We start from the raw sequence: 19,443 nt of genomic DNA on the forward strand, positions 1-19,443 counted from the left end.
TGGTTTTCTGTGTGGCGAGCTGCAGGACCTAGACTGAACTCCTGATGTTTCAGTAACATATTTTGGTTCCTTGACTGGGAACATGTTGCTTGTGGCTTGGCTGCCATGGGTGAGAGCCTCAGAAGCCCTCCTAAGCAGCTGCCTGACAAATTTTATTTTATTTTATTTCTTTTGAGATGGGGTCTCAAACTGTCACCCAGGTTGTTGTGCAGTGGTACAATCTCAGCTCACTGCTACCTCTGCCTCCTGGTGATATAGGAGTTAGAAGAAATCTCTTAGGCAGATAGCAAGGGTGTGGGAGTCCTTGGTAAGGCTTTTCTTTTTTTTCTGAAAAGCAGCCCCAAATCATTTTCTAAGAAAAAGCAGCTTGAAAGCTGGGAGTTTGCACGGGTGAATGCCAGCAGGAACTAAAGAGTAGACATGTTCAAGGTGGCGACTCCATCTTCCCTTCTCTGCCAGTCAGTGTACTGTAAGGAGCAGACCAGATAGAATCTGTTGATCAACTAGAAAGCCCATTTGCGTAAGATTAGGGTGGGGCAACCAGCTTTTCCTGAGCACTATGTAAACATCATACCTGATCAAACCAATCTATGAGCTCCATGTAAATCAGACACACTCAAACACACTAAAGCAGTCCACACTAAATCAGACACTGCGTCCTCACACTGGACTATAAAATGTGGTACATTCACCACTAACCATTACTTTCCACTCAGAGACCCCTTCCTGTATAGAGGAAGCTGTTTCTCTATCTCGTCTCTTCTACCTTTTAAACCTCTGCCCCTAAACTCCTCGTGTGTGTCCATGTCCTAAATTTTCCTGGCATGCAACAGTGACGTAGATATACCTGGGGGCACATAACCCAGGCAATGTAGCCACTTCATCAGGTTCAAGTGATTCTCCTGCCTCAGCCTCCTGCGAGTAGCTGGGACTACAGGCATGTACTATGCCCAGCTACCAACCAATTTTAGCTGGAAGTGAGTTCAGTTTCTCTCTGGCCCACCATGGTCAGCCCCAACCATCTTCCTAATTGCCTTGGAAGAATAGCCTTTGAAATTGGACATCTGCATCCAGATAGGTGAGTGTCCTTTGTGGGCCCAGACAGTAGGATCTGCTTCTCCCAATTTGGGAAATTTTTTAAAGAATTTTCATTTGTATGTGAACAAGCCCAACTGACTGAGAGAGGGAAACACCCTGACTGTTTTAGTGTGGACACTCTTGAGAGCTTATTTATAATTGTGTGTTGTGTCTGGATAAGTGAGTGTCTTGTGTTGTACCAGACAGTGGGATCAGTTCTTCTCAATTTGGGAAATTCCTAAGGAATTTTTGTTTGCATTTGATCAAGCCCAACCAGCAGAGAAGGGAGGCACCCTGACTGTTTCAGTTTGGTCACTCTTGGGGCTTGTTTTTTGCTGCAGCAGTTGGATTGTGTTTTGGTGATTGTGTGTGTTTTATATAGTCAGGAGAAATTGGAATTTGATAAACTGATGTTCTGTTGAAACACTGTTTGGCCCTAGTGTTGTTTGGAATCTGGAGTTTGCTGTTTGGAATCTGGAGTTTGCTGCTGAATAGGAAAGTGGGATGGAGTTGTGTGTATCCAGGCTTTTGTGCTGCTGTTATAAAGAGGGTCAGGCCTGGCAGATAGGTGATGTTCCCCGTTATTGCTGTTTGGCCTCAATGTTCTTTGGAGGCTGAGGATGTTTGGCCTTTAAAAATCAAACTGCCAGCTGGGTGCGGTGGCTCAAGCCTGTAATCCCAGCACTTTGGGAGGCCAAGGCTGGCGGATCACAAGGTCAAGAGATCGAGACCATCCTGGCCAACATGGTGAAACCCTGTCTCTACTGAAAATACAAAAATTAGCTGGGTGTGGTGGCGTGCGCCTGCAGTCCCAGCTACTCGGGAGGCTGAGGCAGGAGAATTGCTTGAACCTGGGAGGCGGAGGTTGCAGTGAGCTGAGATTGTGCCACTGTACTCCAGCCTGGCGCCTGGCAACAGAGTAAGACTCTGTCTCAAAAAAAAAAAAAAAAAAAAAAAATCAAACTGCCATGGAAACTGCTGTACCCCAAATTTTGATTCACAGCCTTCACTGGATTACCTATTCGGGCAAACAAAGTGTAACGATGTAAAACCAGTTAGCTTGTATTGCCATCTCATGGCTGTAGTTTCAAGGTAACAGCTATTGGATCTTCATTTATGTGTGTGTGTATACATGTCTAGATGTGTTTATTTGTATGTATAATTATTGTCATATGTTGTATCTACCAAATTGGCTTATAAGTAAAAGAGCACTCATAAATTAAGTAAATAAGTCAAAGCAATTTTCAAGTTCATGTGACTTAAGTAAATCTGTACTAAACCAGCTGGCTTTAAAATTATTGATAAAATGAAAATAGAAATGTCTTCAAAATTGTGAGCATACATTTTTGTCTGTATTTTATATTTGTCTCTGGTAGATATTTTGAGTTTTTAGGGGTTTGGCATAGAAGGTTATAAAACTATAAATCCAGCCAAAACAAAGGATATTCATGCATTTTTTTTTTTTTTTTTTTTTTTGAGACGGAGTTTCCCTCTTGTTACCCAGGCTGGAGTGCAATGGCGTGATCTCGGCTCACTGCAACATCCGCCTCCCGGGTTCAGGCAATTCTCCTGCCCCAGCCTCCTGAGTCTCTGGGATTACAGGCACGCGCCACCATGCCCAGCTAATTTTTTGTATTTTTAGTAGAGACGGGGTTTCACCATGTTGACCAGGATGGTCTCGATCTCTTGACCTCGTGATCCACCCGCCTTGGCCTCCCACAGTGCTGGGATTACAGGCTTGAGCCACCGTGCCCAGCCTCATGCATTTTTTTTTTTAGACGGAGTCTTACTCTGTCACCAGGCTGGAGTGCAGTGGTGCGACCTCAGCTCACTGCAACCTCAACCGCCTGGGTTCAGGTGAGTCTCCTGCCTCAGCCTCCCTAGTAACTAGGACTACAGGTACATGCCACCATGCCCAGCTAATTTTTGTATTTTTAGTAGAGATGGGGTTTCACCATGATGGCCAGGATAGTTTTGGTCTCTTGACTTTGTGATCCACCTGCCTTGGCTTCCTACAGTGCTGGGATTACAGGCGTGAGCCACTGTGTCTGGCCTGCAAATTTTTTGATAAGTAATGTTACGGGATCACTGGGTGTCGATTTTTCTAGCCAGAAACCTCTGTGGCCAGTGGCATTTTTGCCTGGGTTCTTATCCTGCATTCAGGAAGAATGAGGTTCCCAGACAAGTGAATGGTGAACAAGACAAAGATGAGCTTCATTTAGTTTTAGAGCAGCTCAGAGGAGACCCGCAGCGGCTAGCTCCTCTCTGTTACTGGTTTTCCCAACGTCTGCTGCTCTCAGCAGAGAGGAGGCCCTGGAAAGGGTGGCTCCTCTCTGCAGCTGGTCAACCCAATGTCTCTTCTGGTCTCTGAAGGTCTTGTCAGAGAGGGTAGTTCCTCTCTGCGAGCTGGTCATCCCATTGTCTCCAGCTGTCAGCAGGGAGAATAGCTCCTCCCTGCAGCTGGTCCTCTTGTTGTCTCCCCATCCTCTGCCCTCCTGTGGCTGACCTTAGGGCTTTTATGGACCTCAGGGGGAAGGGAGTGTGTGCTGATTGGTCCACAGGAGAAAGCACCATGAGTTTCTCCTCTGATCAGCAGGAATGGCAGCCTGGCCCCCACACTTCAAGCCTGTCCTGGCATGAAGGTGGGGCTTCACTGGGGACTTGCCCCCTTCCGCCTAGGAGCCTGTCTACCTTCCACAGCCATCCACAGTGCTCAGGCTGTTGGCACCTGCAGGCCAGATCCCAGTCACCCTCAGACCCCCCTCAGCTTCCCCTCCTGCACTCCTCAGTGCCCAAAGTCTGGAGGGGGCCAAGGCAGCAGGAGACTGGCATGTCAGCATTGCCCTGAGCTTGCACACACCTGGCAGCACTGTGACAGCTCCCAGGCTTGGTCCCAAGCCTGCTCCAAGATCGGAGTGGGCACCGGGAGCAGGGAGAGGCCAAGCAGCAGGAGGAGGCACCTCCGAGCCTTCAAGGGCAAGGAGGGGGCCTTCTCAGGCCCCCAAGAGTGCAGGGATACCTGGGTCTGTATCCCCAGTTTGGGTGGCTGCAGCAGCACCCAACGAGGTGGGGTTCCTGCCTGCTCTGTGGAAATGAAAGCCTGTATCTGCAGCTGTGGACCAAGTTATTGCAGCTGCACCTGGAGGCCAGGGATCCTGCCTGCTTCCGACCCCCATAAGAGCATAGGGAGGCTCAGATCTGCAGCTCACACCTGTAGTCCCAGGTACTCAGAATGCTGAGGCAGGAGAATCACTTGAACCTAGGAGGCAGAGATTGGAGCGAGCCGAGGTCAAGCTACTGCACTCTACCCTGGACAACAGAGCAAGACTCTGTCTCAAAAAAAATAAATCTTTTGTCAACTACAATCAATGTTTTGCTTTGATTCTCCTCAAAAAGTGACTTACAGTCAGCTACAGTCCAGGGCTTGCTTCTTTGGAGGGGTTCATGCAAAGGACTCTTGATTTGCAGGTTTCTGATAACTTTGGAGTTTGTGCCACTGAATTAGGGAGAAAACTTTCAGGACTCTAATTAAAAAGCTGATGTGTTCATAAAGATTGCTAACTCAATATGAAGCAGAGCAAGAATTGATTGCATGAATTGAAACTGAAATAATTGTTATGGCTTTTTGTCTGAAATATTGCTGATTCTTTTTGTTTGTTTCTTCAGAGTCTGAAGAATTTTTTATTTTGAGCTATTTATAGTCTTTAAGTATACTTTAAGTATATTAAGTAGAGTATTTTTGTTTGTTTTTTTTTTGGAGATGGAGTTTTGCTCTGTCACCCAGCCTGGAGTTCAGTGGCGTGATCTTGGCTCACTCCAACCTCCACCGCCTGGGTTCAAGTGATTCTCCTGCCTCAGCCTCCCGAGTAGCTGAGATTACAGGCATGCACCACCACGCCTGGCTAATTTTTGTATTTTTAGTAGAGATGGAATTTTGCCATGTTGGCCAGGCTGGTCTTGAACTCCTGACCTCAGATGATCCATCTGCCTCAGCCTCCCAAAGTGCTAGAATTACAGGCGTGAGCCACCGCACCCAACCAAAGTGGAGTGTACTTTTTTTTCTTTTTTGAGATGACGTCTCACTCTCTTGCCCAGGCTGGAGTGCGGTGGCATGATCTTGGCTCACTGTAGCCTCTGCCTCCTGGGCCCAAGTGATTCTCCTGCCCCAGCCTCCTGAGTAGCTGGGATTACAGTCATGCACCACCATGCCTGGCTAGTTTTTGTATTTTCAGTGGAGACGGGATTTCACCATGTTGGCCAGGCTGGTCTCAAACTCCTGACCTCAAGTGATCCACCAGCCTCAGCCTCTCAAAGTGCTGGGATTACAGGCTTGAGCCGCTGTGCTCAGCTGATTATACTTTTGTAAACAGAATTTGAGTCATATCTCTCTCTGCCTGATTTTTCCAGAATTTGTAAACTCTTTGTGAATATTTTTAATTCATGGCAATGTGTATGTTTGCATATACTTTATAACAACATATTTTCTTTTGTAATGGGGCCCAATTGAAGGAACTGGTTATTGTCTTAGGGCTTTGACTGAAATGGCCTTGTGAGATTTTCCAGCAAAACTGATTCAGAACAGTCTATATGGACAACGATTCTTGCTGCACTTTGGGTGGGTAATCAGGCCGAGCATATGGGACTGCAGCTTATTTTGCAGGTAGGTTGGTCTGGCTGTGATTTGTCTTTTGTGGAAGTGGTGGAGTGGGGAGAGAAATGTTGTATCAGAAGAAACTCTGTATTAGATTGACCTTTGATTCCTGGATGGCTACATGGTCACCCACGGTATGGGGCTGCTTATGACATCCCTCCTCAGCATGAAGCAGCCAGAAAGATAGACAATCAGATTCGTCATGATTGAGGAATTGATCAATAGAAAGAGGGCACTGGAACCAACCTAATAGTCCCATAGACTGTTCTTTTGGATAAACATAGAAACTGACTCTCTGATCTTAAAGCTTCAAACTTATATTTGTTCTACTCAAGTTCCTTCCTCAGGAAAGGACCTTTATAGGCCTCTCAAAAAAAAAAAAAAGTATCAACAAACTGAAGCTCATCAGATCATTACATCTGGATATTGAGACTTTGGACTTCTCATTCATCACGATTGCTTTCTTGCCCCTCCCTAGTTCCTGTTTGCATACGCATTGTTACATATATTCCCTGCTATACAAACCCCTTGTTTTAGTCAGTCAGGGAGATGAATTTGAGGCTGAGCTCCCATCTCCTGGGCTGCAGTGCCCTATTAAAGACTTCTTCCTTGGCAATACTTGTCATCTCAGTCATTGGCCTTCTGTGAGGTGAGCAGTGGGACCTGGACAAAACCCCTGGTGTTTTGATTGGTAATACAAAAAGAAGATGGCTGACTAGAGGCATCTTGCACTGGCCTCCTCCACAAAGAAGAACCAAAATAGCAAGTGGATAATCATACTTTGAATCGAGCATCTAAGGGAGACCACTGGAACTCAACAGGGAAGTGACAGGAAACACCTGAGGCACAGGAGGAGAGAGAAATGAGACAGCCAGTTCTGCAGGTCAGGATTGGCTGGGAGGACAGAGAGTTTCCTCAGTGTGGGAAAGTGTAAATGAGACATCCCTAGTGATGAGCATTTCCACCATGGAGTCCTGAAACCTGAGACATGGGAGAACCTCATGACCCTTGCATGCCCTGAGAATAGCATAGGAGCTGCCTGGAGACTTCGTGACATCAGTGCCTGACATCAGTGCTGTAGAGAGGGAGTTCACATTGGGTTCCACACTGCTGCTTCCTGAGTCCTAAGGAGCTGTAGCATGGGGCCATTTTGAGAGCTAAGCACCTACCAGACTGCATTATGTCCTGGGGCCCAACAGCCCTTGCAGCTCTACATCCCTGGAGCCCCAGTGACATCCCCCCGTGTCCACCTGGAGGGCTAAAGCAGGAGACGCAGTTGGACCCAGTGGAGGGTCCCTCCAGTGTGACTGCTCTAGCACACAGTATCCTGCTATCTTGCACCCTAGGAAACAGGCAGTACAGCACACCAGGGAGGCTGCCCCTTAGGCAAACAGGGCCAAAGCACAAGCTCCCTAGAGCCTGAGGGAGATTGGTTAATGGGCACAAACGTATAGTTAAATAGAAGGAATAAGTTCCAGTATTCCATAGCAGAGTAGGGTGACTATAATTTGCAGCAATGTATTGTCTATTTCAAATCAGGTAGAAGAGAGGACTTTAAAGGTTCCCAACACATAGAAATAATAAATGCTTGAGGTGATTGTGAGAAACCCTCACCTGTCCAAAATCAAAGAAAGGACTCAGATACGTGAAGTGCAGCAGAAGCGAGACTTTTAATGGTGGTGGATCTGATGTCTGGTAGGCAGGCACACCCTGAGCAGTTGCTGGTAATTTATCTCCCAGGAAGCAAGGCCCTCCCTCAGTTCCTCATTGGTCGAGTACTATGGGGTTACAAACTTCTGGACGTTGCCTAAGTTTCATTAACCCCTTATAAGGTTATACGCTGGTCCCCTTCCTCGTTTGCGTTTAGATTTCCCAATAATGCAACTTTCTTCCCTTTTATGGGCTGACCCCTCCTCTCCATCCTGTTCTCTTATCATGACTTTCTAGGTGCATGAGCCGTGCAGTTTGTCACATCTACTGGCTAGCTGCTAGTACATAGATTTATCATGCTTTGAAAATGGACCATTTAAAATGTTTTCTCACAAATTCCCTCCTTTTTTCTATTTGCTTCCCTTTGTCTTATTTTAATATAAACCCTTTTGGTCCTTGAATCACTCTAGAAGTTGTCTCAGGCCGGGCGAGGTGCCTCATGCCTGTAATCCCAGCACTTTGGGAGGCAGAGGTGGGCAGATCGTTTGAGCTCAGGAGTAGCTAGTAGATAATCATACTTTGAATCGAGCATCTAATGGAGACCACTGGAACTCAACAGGGAAGTGACAGAAAACAATTGAGGCACAGGAGGAGAGAGAAGTGAGACAGCCAGCTCTGCAGGTCAGGATTTGCTGGGAGGCTGGAGACTTTCCCTGGTGTGGGAAAGTGTAAAGGAGAGATCTCTAGTGATCCACCTGGCCAAATGGCGGCACCCCATCTCTACTAAAAATACAAAAATTATCCAGGTGTGGTGGTGCCTGTAATTTTAGCTACTCTGGAGGCTGAGACAGGAGAATCGCTTGAACCCGGGAGGTGGAGATTGCAGTGAGCTGAGATCATGCTACTGCACTCCAGCCTGGGTGACAGAGTGAGGCTCCAAAAAAAAAAAAAGAAAAGAAAATACAGCTGTTTCAATTAATCTCTGTGTTAGTCCTCTCACACAAAGGACAATATAACATCCCACTGCTGTTAAGACTCCTGCTACAATTATGAGAGATGTAAGGATTGAAGCTACCATGTCCTTCCATTTTTTAAACCATCCTTCTAGCCGTAAATGGGTCATCAATCCTGGCGTTTTCTGCCAGTTCATTGGCTAGGGTTGTTAGCCCTTGTAATGTCTTTGTGATAGTTTCATCTGGGGCAGTATTATTGGGAATGAAAGTCAACATTTTTCACCCAGTATAACACATACACCTCTTTTTTTCTGTCAATATCATGTCTAATGCAAGTCTGTTTTATCAGGCCATTTGGCTGGTGGCATCTAACTGGCTAACCACCCTCTTGAGGGTGTCTTGAGTATAATTGATGAATGTCTGTTGATTATAACAGATGTAATTAATCCAGTCTTCATTTTTGTTCATAGTTGACCACGAGAAGAATTGTGACTCAAACCCCACAGCTATTTGGTTTCGGGCCTTGAATTCATTAGGCACCCCCTTGGAGACTCAGTTGAGTTGATGTATATATTGGGATTAAAAGAATTTGTTAAATTGCTCCAGTTTTGGTGGCCATGTGTATTTTCAGGTATCTTGTGGAATGCCAGGGTAAAGGGAATAGCCAATTGGACTAAAGCGCAAGTCCCTGTCCAAGTGGACTGTAGCAGGTTACAGAGGTTCCTCTTCCCACAGTAACACCAGACATCAGCCCAGGGTATATGGAGAACTGAGTAGTTGCCATTGCCTGACTCACCATTGATGTTTAGGATGTTGGTACAAGTTGAGAGTTCTTCCATGGACTTATTGAACTCAGCCCTCTGCCTAGATCACCAGCAACTACTTTAGTTTTCCTACTTCAGGCATTTCTGTGACATCTACTTGAATACTCCAGAATGGTCTCAGTCTGGGAGGTCTTCCTCCTGTGGCTCGTTTTCTAATTACCTTTTTGTTTGCCCTTTGACAAATTACACAACTTCCACATACTTGTTTAGCAAGGGTGTAGATCCCTATATACTCATAATTCCTAAGTAGTGCGTTACACAGAGCCTGTGGTTCCCAGTGACCCCCTTTGTGTAATATAGACATGAGTTCTCTCATCAGGGGTTTACTTATCATTTCTCTCCCATCAGGAAGTACCCATTTCTCATCTTCAGTTCAAGTGACCCCTATCCTGTCTAATTCTTCTTTCTCTTCTCTGATAAACTGGGGCCTTAATACTACCCTAGGGATGTCTGAGATCAGGCTAAATAGTCTAATTTCTTCCTCCAGGGAGGCTTGCTTAGCAGTTTCATCTGCAAGCCTGTTTTTTGCAGCTTCTGTAGTGTTTCCTTTCTGATGATCATTTATATGAATTATGGTTACCTCTGCTAGAAGCAGGAGGCTCTCTAAAACCTATTTGACCAGTTCCCCTTGTACCAGTTTCTTTCCCCTGCTATTTATTTATTATTATTTTTTGAAACAGAGTCTCCCTCTGTCGCCCAGGCTGGAGTGTAGTGGCACAATCTCAGGTCACTGCAAACTCCACCTTCCAGGTTCAAGCAATTCTCCTGCTTCAGCCTCCTGAGCAGCTGGGATTACAGGCACATGCCACCACACCCAGCTAATTTGTTTGTATTTTTTAGTAGAGATGGGGTTTCATCATGTTGGCCAGGCTGGTCTCAAACGCTTGACCTCGTGATCTGCCAGTCTTGGCCTCCCAAAGTGCTGGGATTATAGGTGTGAGCCACTGTGCCTGGCCTCCCCTGCTATTTATTAGGCCCTGCTCTGTCCAGATTTTTCCAAAAGTGTGTATCACGCCATCGACATATTTAGAATCAGTATATATAGTGCCTTCTTGGCCTTCAAGGAGATTTACAGCCTGGTTAAGAGCATATAATTCATAAGTTTGGGCTGACCAGCCATTAGGTCATCTACCTTCTTCACATAAGGAGTCTTTATTTTCATTAATGACAGCATAACCATTATATCTCTTACCATCAATCACTCAGGACAACCCATCCACAAACAGGTTTATCCCACAATGTAGTGGAGCTTCTCTAAAGTCTGGTCTAACTTTGATTTGGTATTCTGTGATATCTAAGCAGTTATGATCTGATACCTCTTTGTTCTCCTCTCCTTTTCATAGGAAACTGACTGGATTCAGGCAAGTATCTGTTGTTAGGACCAAATCATCTTTTTCTAGTAACACAGCTTCATATTTTAGAATCTGAGAATCTATGAACCATCTCTTGGCTTTTTAAATTTAATATATTCCTGACCTGATGTGGGGTACTCACTATTAGGGCCCCACCAAAGGTTAGCTTTTGACTCTCTTCTACCAGCAGTGCTGCGGCAGCTACGGGTTGCACACATTTGGGCCAGCCCCAAGAGACAGGATTGAGAAGCTTGGAGACAAAAGCAACAGATTGCCTCTTCCCTCCCCAGGTCTGTGTGAGCACCCCAAGGGCCACGCCCTGGTCTACTGTTACAAATAGATGGAATGGTTTCTCTAAAGATGGGAGGGCCAGGACGGGGGCTGTAATGAGGGTCTGCTTTAGCTCTTTCACTGCCAAAGTTTCCTCTGGGGACTCTTGCAAGGGAATCAGGTTCCTCTTCTAGTAACTTGAGATACAGAATCTTTGTCTTTTGAGCACATGAGTCAATCCATAATCTACAGTAGCCAGTTAAACCTAAAAATTTTCAGTGTTCTTTCTTTGCCTTAGGCAAAGGCAGACCCACTACTCCTGATATTCTTTCTGGGTTTATTTTCCACCTCCCTTCACCAATAAGGTGTCCTAAATATTTAACTTCCTTTTCTACAAACTGCAATTTGTTTTTAGAGACCTGGAACCCCCTTTCTCCCAGGAAGTTAAGCAAGCTTATGGTGCTTTCTGATACTTCGGTCCTCCTCTCCCCAGAAATTAAAAGGTCATCTACATATTATTATAACTGGGGCTGGTCGCACTGGCTCACATCTGTAATCCCAGCACTTTGGGAGGCCGAGGCGGGCAGATCATGAGGTCAAGAGATCGAGACCATCCTGGCCAACATGGTGAAACCCCGTCTCTATTAAAAATACAAAAAAATAGCCAGGCATGGTGGCACATGCCTGTGGTCCCAGCTACTTGAGAGGCTGAGGCGGAAGAATTGCTTGAACCCAGAAGGCGGAGGTTGCAGTGAGCTGAGATTGTGCCACTGCACTCCAGCCTGGCGACAGAGCAAGACTCTGTTTCAAAAAAAAAAAAAAAAAAAAAAAAAAAGACCAAAAACTGGGTTCCCCTGGAAGTTTGGAATTCCTTCAGGACTTATTTCTAAGACTTGACCAAATGAGTTTGAGGTTCTATGAAAATTCGTTGCAGCACAGTCCAGTAGTACTGCTGTTTTCTCCCAGTTATAGGATCTTCCCATTCAAAGGCAAAGAGATCCCTACTCCTAAAGTCTAGGAGATACCTTTTCTTTCCTCCTCCTTTGTTATGAGGCCCATCATTACTCTTATTTGTCCCTCCTCTATTCCTAATTCTAAACCCAATCTCACAATCAGGTCTTGACCCAGGAGGTTAGTGCCTGCTTCAGGAACATATAAGAGCGACCCCTCAATTTGTTCTGGTCCTAATCTATCATTTTCTTGATATTGGAACCTGAAATCCCTCCCCTTTGCCCCTGATACTGTCCATTTTCCCTTAGAGAGTTCTATACCACTTGGTTGATTACCAACCAAGCGAGACTCTGTCTCAAAAAAAAAAAAAAAAGAAAAAAAAAAAAAAGAAAAAAGAAAAAAAGAAAGAAAGAAAAAGAAAAAAGAAAAAAAATGAAAAGCTGGGTCCTAGGAATTGGTCTAGCTGGTCTGCTAAACCAAGAGGGTCCTCTAGGAGTGGTTTCATTACTTTCTTGAAATTCCTAACTTCAGTACTTGTAAGAGGAGCGTTTATTTTATTTATTTATTTTCTTTTATTAAATGTAAAAAAAATTTTGTTTTTCTTTCTAAAGACGGGGTTTCACCATGTTGGTCAGGCTGGTCTTGAACTCCTGACCTCAGGTGATCCGCCCGCCTTGGCCTCCAAAGTGCTTGGATTACAGGCATGAGCCACCACGCCCAGACAAGAGGAGCATTTATAACGTCAATCCCTTTTTGTCCTATGGGAACTTCCCTAAGACAGAGCATGCTAGATGTTTGCTCTTTGGAGGGGATAGGGAAGTTCTCAACATCTCTTTTACATTGTTCTAATTCTTAAATTTGGATAAGGATGTAAAGGAACAGTTGGTTCAGCTCCCCCATGGCCTCCAGGTCTTTCTTTCTCTAGCTCTCCTGCTGCCCCTTGATCTTTCTGTCCCCTATTTTGTGAGACATATGGAGGGGGCAAGCATGATAGGGGGTCCCAGGGCTTTTCACTGGGTGAGGGCTTTTTACTAGGCTCTTTTTCTTCTTCTTTGAGGGGGAATATGGGGGCTAATTCCTTGATCCAGCAGAGAGCATAACGTACCTCCTCTTGTGAGGATGGAGTTTTATCATTCACATAGGGAATTAAAGCTTGGCACACCCAATCCTCATTTGTGCCAAACTTTAGGCCAAAAGCCCGAAGGCTTAGGAATGGGGTCTTTGGGTCAGATAAAACAGCAATACTTTATTATTGTCCCTTGCTTTATCAATACATTTCCTTGTCCCTGGCTGGAGGGTTGTCCCTCCAAACCTGCATCTGGGTTGGGCGTAGTGTCTCAAACCTCTAATCCCAGCACTTTGGGAGGCCAAGGATCATGAGGTCAAGAGATCGAGACCATCCTGGCCATGGTGAAACTCCGTCTCTACTAAAAAATACAAAAATTAGCTGGGCGTGGGTGGTGGTGTGCGCCTGTAGTCCCAGCTACTCTGGAGACTGAGGCAGGAGAATTACTTGAACCTGGAAGGCGGAGGTTGCAGTGAGCCAAGATCGTGCCACTGCACTCCAGCCTGGTGCCTGGTGACAGAGCGAGACGCTGTCTCAAACAAAGCAAAAAACAAAACAAAACAAAACAAAATAAAACAACACCTGCATCTGGGGAAATGTCAGAGGGAGTCTCTTTGGCTCTCTCTTTCCTTTGTCCCTAGGCCAAGAATTTCTGTTTCCTATTTTTGGTCAGTCTCTGTGTCTGAGCCTTTCCCTATGTACTCAACCCCCCTACTGGAGGTTTCTTGTACACCCCGAGAATCGCTTCATCTGTCTCTAGGCGCTTCCCTCACAGGAGAACGGTACGGCGGATCGGGACTGCCCGCTTGCTTGGTATCTAGGATATGTCTTAGTCACACACACTCGACCTCTGAAAATGCGCAACAACCAAGGCAGTACTGATAGTCTGATTTCCTACCTTGGCTCATGTACAAGATTGCCTGGTTGCCGTGGTGCCTGCTTTTCTCCCTGGGCCGCCTCCACTGCCTCCTGAAAAACAGTCTCGAGTTTGTCTGTGGCCTCTATGGGGAGCTGGGACACGGGAACAGAGCAGGCCACCTAAAATTGGGTGGGATGCGTCTCCCCTCTTGGCTGGGGTCCTATTCCATGCAGGCACAGAGATCCCGGATGAGCTCCCAAGTTTGTGAGAAACCCTCACCTGTCCAAAATCAAAGAATGGACTCAGAGACAGGAAGTACAGCAGAAGTTCTCCTTTTTTAAAAAAAAAAATTTTTTTTTTCTTTCATGCTGCTAATAAATTTCTCCTTTTTCTTTTTTTTTGAAGTGAGACTTTTAATGGCAATCTTTCGAGATCAAGTGTCTGGTAGGCAGGCACAGCTGGGGTAGTTACAGCAGGTAATTTATCTCCTCGCATGCAAGCCTTTCCCCTGTTCCTCATTGGCTGAGTATAGGGTTACAATCTTCCCAGATGTCGCCTAAGTTTCATTAACCCCTTATAAAATTATACTCCAGTCCCTTCCCCACTTAAGTTTAGATTTCCCAATAACAAAACTTTCTTCCCTTTTATGGGCTGACCCCTCCTCTATGTCTTGTTCCCTTATCATGACTTTCTAGGTGCATGAGCTGTGCGGTTTGTCATATCTGCAGGCTGGCTGCCAGTACTTAGATTTATCATGCCCACACTTATGTATACACTAGATGCCTGACTTGATCATTACATATTCTTTGCATATAACAAAATACCACATGCACTACTAAATATATACAAATATTATATACTAATAAAAAATTTAAAAAAAGGAAAAACAAGAAAGATGTCAAATCAGCAACCACATTTTACAACCGAACGAAGTAGAAAAAGAAAAAAAAACAAAACACTAAACCCAAAGGCAGCAGAAAGAAGGAAATAAAGACTAGAGCAGAGAGAAATGAAATAAAGAATAGAGAAAACAGAATCAATATAACCAAAAGTTGTTTCTTTAAAAAGATAAACAAAATTAACAAATCTTAGGTCAGGTGCAGTAGCTCACACCTGTAATCCCAGCACTTTGGGAGGCTGAAGGAGGCATATCATCTAAGGTCAGGAGTTTGAGATCAGCCTGACCAACATGGAGAAACCCCATCTCTATTAAAAATAAAAACATTAGCTGGGTGTGGTGGCACATGCCTGTAATCCCAGCTACTTGGGAGGCTGAGGCAGGAGAATCACTTGAACCTGGGAGGTGGAGGTTGTGGTGAGCTAAGATCATGTCATTGCACTCCAGCTTGGGCAACAAGAGCAAAACTTTGTCCCCAAAAAAAAAAAAAAAAAAAAAATGGTGGTGCACACATGTAGTCCCAGATACTTGAGAGGTGGGAGGATTGCTTGAGCCTGGCTGATTGAGGCCGCAGTGAGCTGTGCTGCTGCACTCCAGCCTCGGTGACAGAGTGAGACTCTGTCTCAAAAAAAAAAAAAAAGAAAAGAGGCTAGGCAGGTGGCTCGCGCCTGTAATTTCAGCACTTTGGGAGGCTGAGGCGGGTGGATCACGAGGTCAAGAGATTGAGATCATCCTGGCCAACATGGTGAAACCCCGTTTCTACTAAAAATACAAAAAATTGGGTGTGGTGGCTCATGCGTGTAATCCCAGCACTTTGGGAGGCCGAGGCGGGTGGATCACGAGGTCAAGAGATAGAGACCATCCTGGCCAACATGGTGAAATCCCATCTCTACTAAAAATACAAAAATTAGCCGGGCATGGTGGTAGACACCTGTGGTCCCAGCTACTTGGGAGGCTGAGTCAGGAGAATCACTTGAACCTGGGAGGCAGAGGTTGCATTGAGCCGAAATTGCGCCACTGTGCTCCAGCCTAGTGACAGAGCAAGACTCCATCTCAAAAAAAAGAAAAAAAGAAAAAGTTCACAGTTTCCAAGTTTGCTGAAAGCTATAAACAGATCTGAGATGAGATGCTCTATACATCACAAGCAGATAAACCTAAAGAAAACACGTCACTTCATAATGAAATTGCTGAAATCAGCGATAAAGCATTAAAAGCAGCCAGAGAAAAGACATATTACTTACAGAAGAATACATATAAGAATGACAATAGACTTTTTAATAGAAACTATGCAAACCAGAAGACAGAGGAAAAATATCTCTTAGAGTACTTACAGACAAAAAACTGTCAACCTAATTTTTTTTTTTTTTTGAGACAGAGTCTCACTCTGTTGCTCTAGCTGATTGCTGTGGCATAATTATGGTTCACTGCAGCCTCGAATTCCTGGGCTTAAGCAATTCTCCTGCCTCAGCCTTCCAAGTAGCTAGGACTACTTGGAAGCCTTGAGGTTTTCATAGGTTGGATGGTTTGGCAGTCTCGGCCCCTGGCTCTTAGAAAAGTTCTCATATAGTGTCTAGTGTGGCACACACCACCATGACTGGCTAATTTTTGATTATTTGGAGAGACAGGATCTCACTGTGTTGTCCAGGTTGGTCTTGGACTCAAACAATCCTCCTGCCTTGGCCTCCCAAAGTGCTTGGATTATGGATGTGAGCCACTGCACCTGGCCATCCTAAAATTCTTTACCTGGCAAAATTATTATTTAAAAATGAAGGTGTCGTTTCTCAAAAAGCTAAAAGTAGAATTACCTTGTGACCTAACAATTCTTCTCCCTATTTACACACCTACCAGAATTGAAAATAAGGACTAAAGAACGTATACGCCAGTGTTCATAGCAGCATTATTCACAACAGCTAACAGGTGGGAACAAGCCGGCTCCATCAACAGAAGACTGAATAAACCAAATGTGATGTATGCTTACAATGGAGTACTAGGCAGCCATACAAAGGGATGGGGTTCTGATACAAGCTACAACATGGATGAACCTCGAACATTGTGCTAGGTGAAACGCCAGACACAAAAGGACAAATATTATATAAGTCCATTACATGAAATGCCTAGAATAGGCAAATACTTATAGATAGAAAGTAAGAAGATTTAAAAAATAAATAAAAAAAGAGAAAAAATATACAGACAGAAAGTGGAAGAGATGTTACCAGGAGCTGGAGGGAAGGTGCAGTGGTTAGCTGTTGCCTCACAAGTAACAGAGTTTCTGTTTGGGGTGATGAAAAAGTTTGGAACTAGTCAGTAGTGATGGTTGTACAACATTATGAATGTAATTAATGCCACTTAAGAATGGTTAAAATGCCAAATTTTATGTTATGTATATTTCATCACACAAAACAAAGACACTTTGGCAACTGTAAAGAAGCAAGACTGTAGGTTAAGGTTAATGAAGTAATTCAGGCTAAAGATGATCTTCTGTTTGTCCTTCCAGGTGCACACTGCCCTTTTCCCTGCTTTGTGCTCCAGGATGCTGACCTGTGTTGACTGATTAGCAGATCCTTAGACCCTCTGGCTTCTGGTTCAATTTGACCAATGTGGAACACTGGTAAGTAATCCAAGAGTGAGAGGAAAGTGACAGCAGGGTAGTCCCCTGGCTCCCAATCTTCAGGTGGCTGTGGGCTGCTGTCTCGCTTGACCAAAGGTCACAGCTCCTGTCAGGCAGCCTTCTCCACAAAGCTCTGTCTCTGTATTCTATTAATAGTAATGGATCCCTCCTCTTTTCCTCCTAGGGGGAAAGTGGCCCCCACTAGTCTGAGGCAGGAAATGGACAGCACAGTCCATTTGTGTGTTTTCCTACATGAGTTTATTTAAAAATTCCTTTATTGGCTGGGTGTGGTGGCTCATGCTTACAATCCCATCACTTTGGGAGGCTGAGGCGGGTGGATTACCTGAGGTCGGGAGTTCGAAACCAGCTTGGCCAACATAGTGAAACCTCGTCCCAACTAAAAATACAAAAATTGGCTGGGCGTCTTGGTGGGTGCCTGTAATCCCAGCTACTTGGGAGGCTGAGGCAGGAGAGTCGGTTGAAGCTGAGAGTCGGAGGTTGTAGTGAGCTAGGATCGCACCATTGCACTCCAGCCTGGGGAACAAGGGCGAAACTCTGTCTCAATAATAATAATTCCTTTATTAAGCTTTCATCAAATTGCCCAGTTTGAGTGTGCTGTCCATTTCCTGCCTTAGACTAGGATAGAGAGAGAGCGCTGAATCTATGTGGAGGTAAAGCCTTGAGGTTTTCATAGGTTGGATGGTTTGGCAGTTTCGGCACTGGCTCTTAGAAAAATTCTCATATAGTGTCTAGTGTCTACCAAAAGAAAAAAAAAAAGAAAAGTTCTCATAAATTTGGGGAGACAGGACACACAGCCTAGAAAAAATACAAGCTTAGAAAAAACACTCATAGCAAGTAATCATAGTGCAGTCCAGTATAGATTCAAGTTGCAAAGTGGTTGAGAGCAGGTACTTAATGCATTAATTCATCTATTTTCCTATGTTGGGGACAGAATTGACTCTTCTTCAGGTAGGGGAGAGGTTGGAAGGGTTTGGCTAGAATCAGAAAATGGAGGTGTGCCAAGAAACAATGGAAATAGAGGTTCTTGGAAATGATCCCAGAAAACAGATCTAATCAATTGTGTGAAGTGTCAGCATCTAGACAGTGACTTACAATGACTCAGCCTCCAAACTAGTGATCCTGAGATAAATGGGAACACCCAATTGTAGAAGTGCTCCGGCCTCAGGGTTTTTGAAGCAATACCCTGTTACATCCATCAGCTGTCCTCCTGTGCCTGTTCCCTCCCTGAAGCTATATATGGAGCAAATAGGGTATATTTCTCCGTTTCAGGGCCCTGCCTCACTTATCTCCAGGCTACTGCCTCCCCACTTTCCTTCTTTTCCCCAAAGGCCTCTCTCCCACTCTGGCTCTCCCAGCTGCACACATCAAACCTACATCTCTGCTGCAAGACAGGATGTCTGTGGTAGAGGAGTGATCCACACATTTGAGGTTTTCCTGGGTCACACTGAAAACCCTGGATTCCTGCCTGGTTTATTTCTCTTTAATTCAATCCAGAAAACCCTGATTGGTATGTAACTCCCATAACATGATCCTGAGCTCTTGGGCCCAGGACCCATCATCTGGGGCTGTTTCAGCCCAGGCTTTCATGCCAAGCTCTGGAATAGATGTGACCAATAGAATACAGACTTCCTTTTTTTTTTTTTTTTAAGGCAAAACTCAGTAAATGTTACCTATTATAATTACTAGATTTTAAAAATATCAATATGTTCATATAATAAATATGACCCACCTCATCAAATTTGAATCTAAAAGAATGATCACATTTCTCCTTTCTCTTTAAAAAAAAACTTTTTTTTTTCTCGCCGGGCGCAGTGGCTCACGCCTGTAATCCCAGCACTTGGGGTGACTGAGGCACACAGATCACGAGGTCCAGAGATCGAGATCAGCCTGGCCAATGTGGGTAAACCCCATCTCTATTTAAAAAATAAAAATAAAAATAAAAAAATTTTTTGTTGTTGTTTGTTTTTTGTACACAAAAAATAAAAAAAAACAAAAAAGAAAAAACAAAATAAAAAATTTGAAGTTGTTTATTTTTAAACCTGTTTTATTTTATTTTAGTTATTTATTCCTTAAATAAGTAATATGTGCACCCAGAACAGTTCTAAAAAAGTCAAAAGGCCTGCCACTTTTCCCAACCCCCAAGCTTCCCTCTCCACAGACACCCCTCCTACCAATTTCTTCCATGAACTTCAGGAGAGTCTATGCAATTACGGACACTGATATGTTTTTCCTTGTACAAATACAAGTTATATATTTTGGAGAG

This window comes from Sapajus apella, unplaced genomic scaffold (assembly GCF_009761245.1).
Source record: "Sapajus apella isolate SASKATOON/1434 unplaced genomic scaffold, GSC_monkey_1.0 scaffold13, whole genome shotgun sequence".
Taxonomy (NCBI): domain Eukaryota; kingdom Metazoa; phylum Chordata; class Mammalia; order Primates; family Cebidae; genus Sapajus; species Sapajus apella.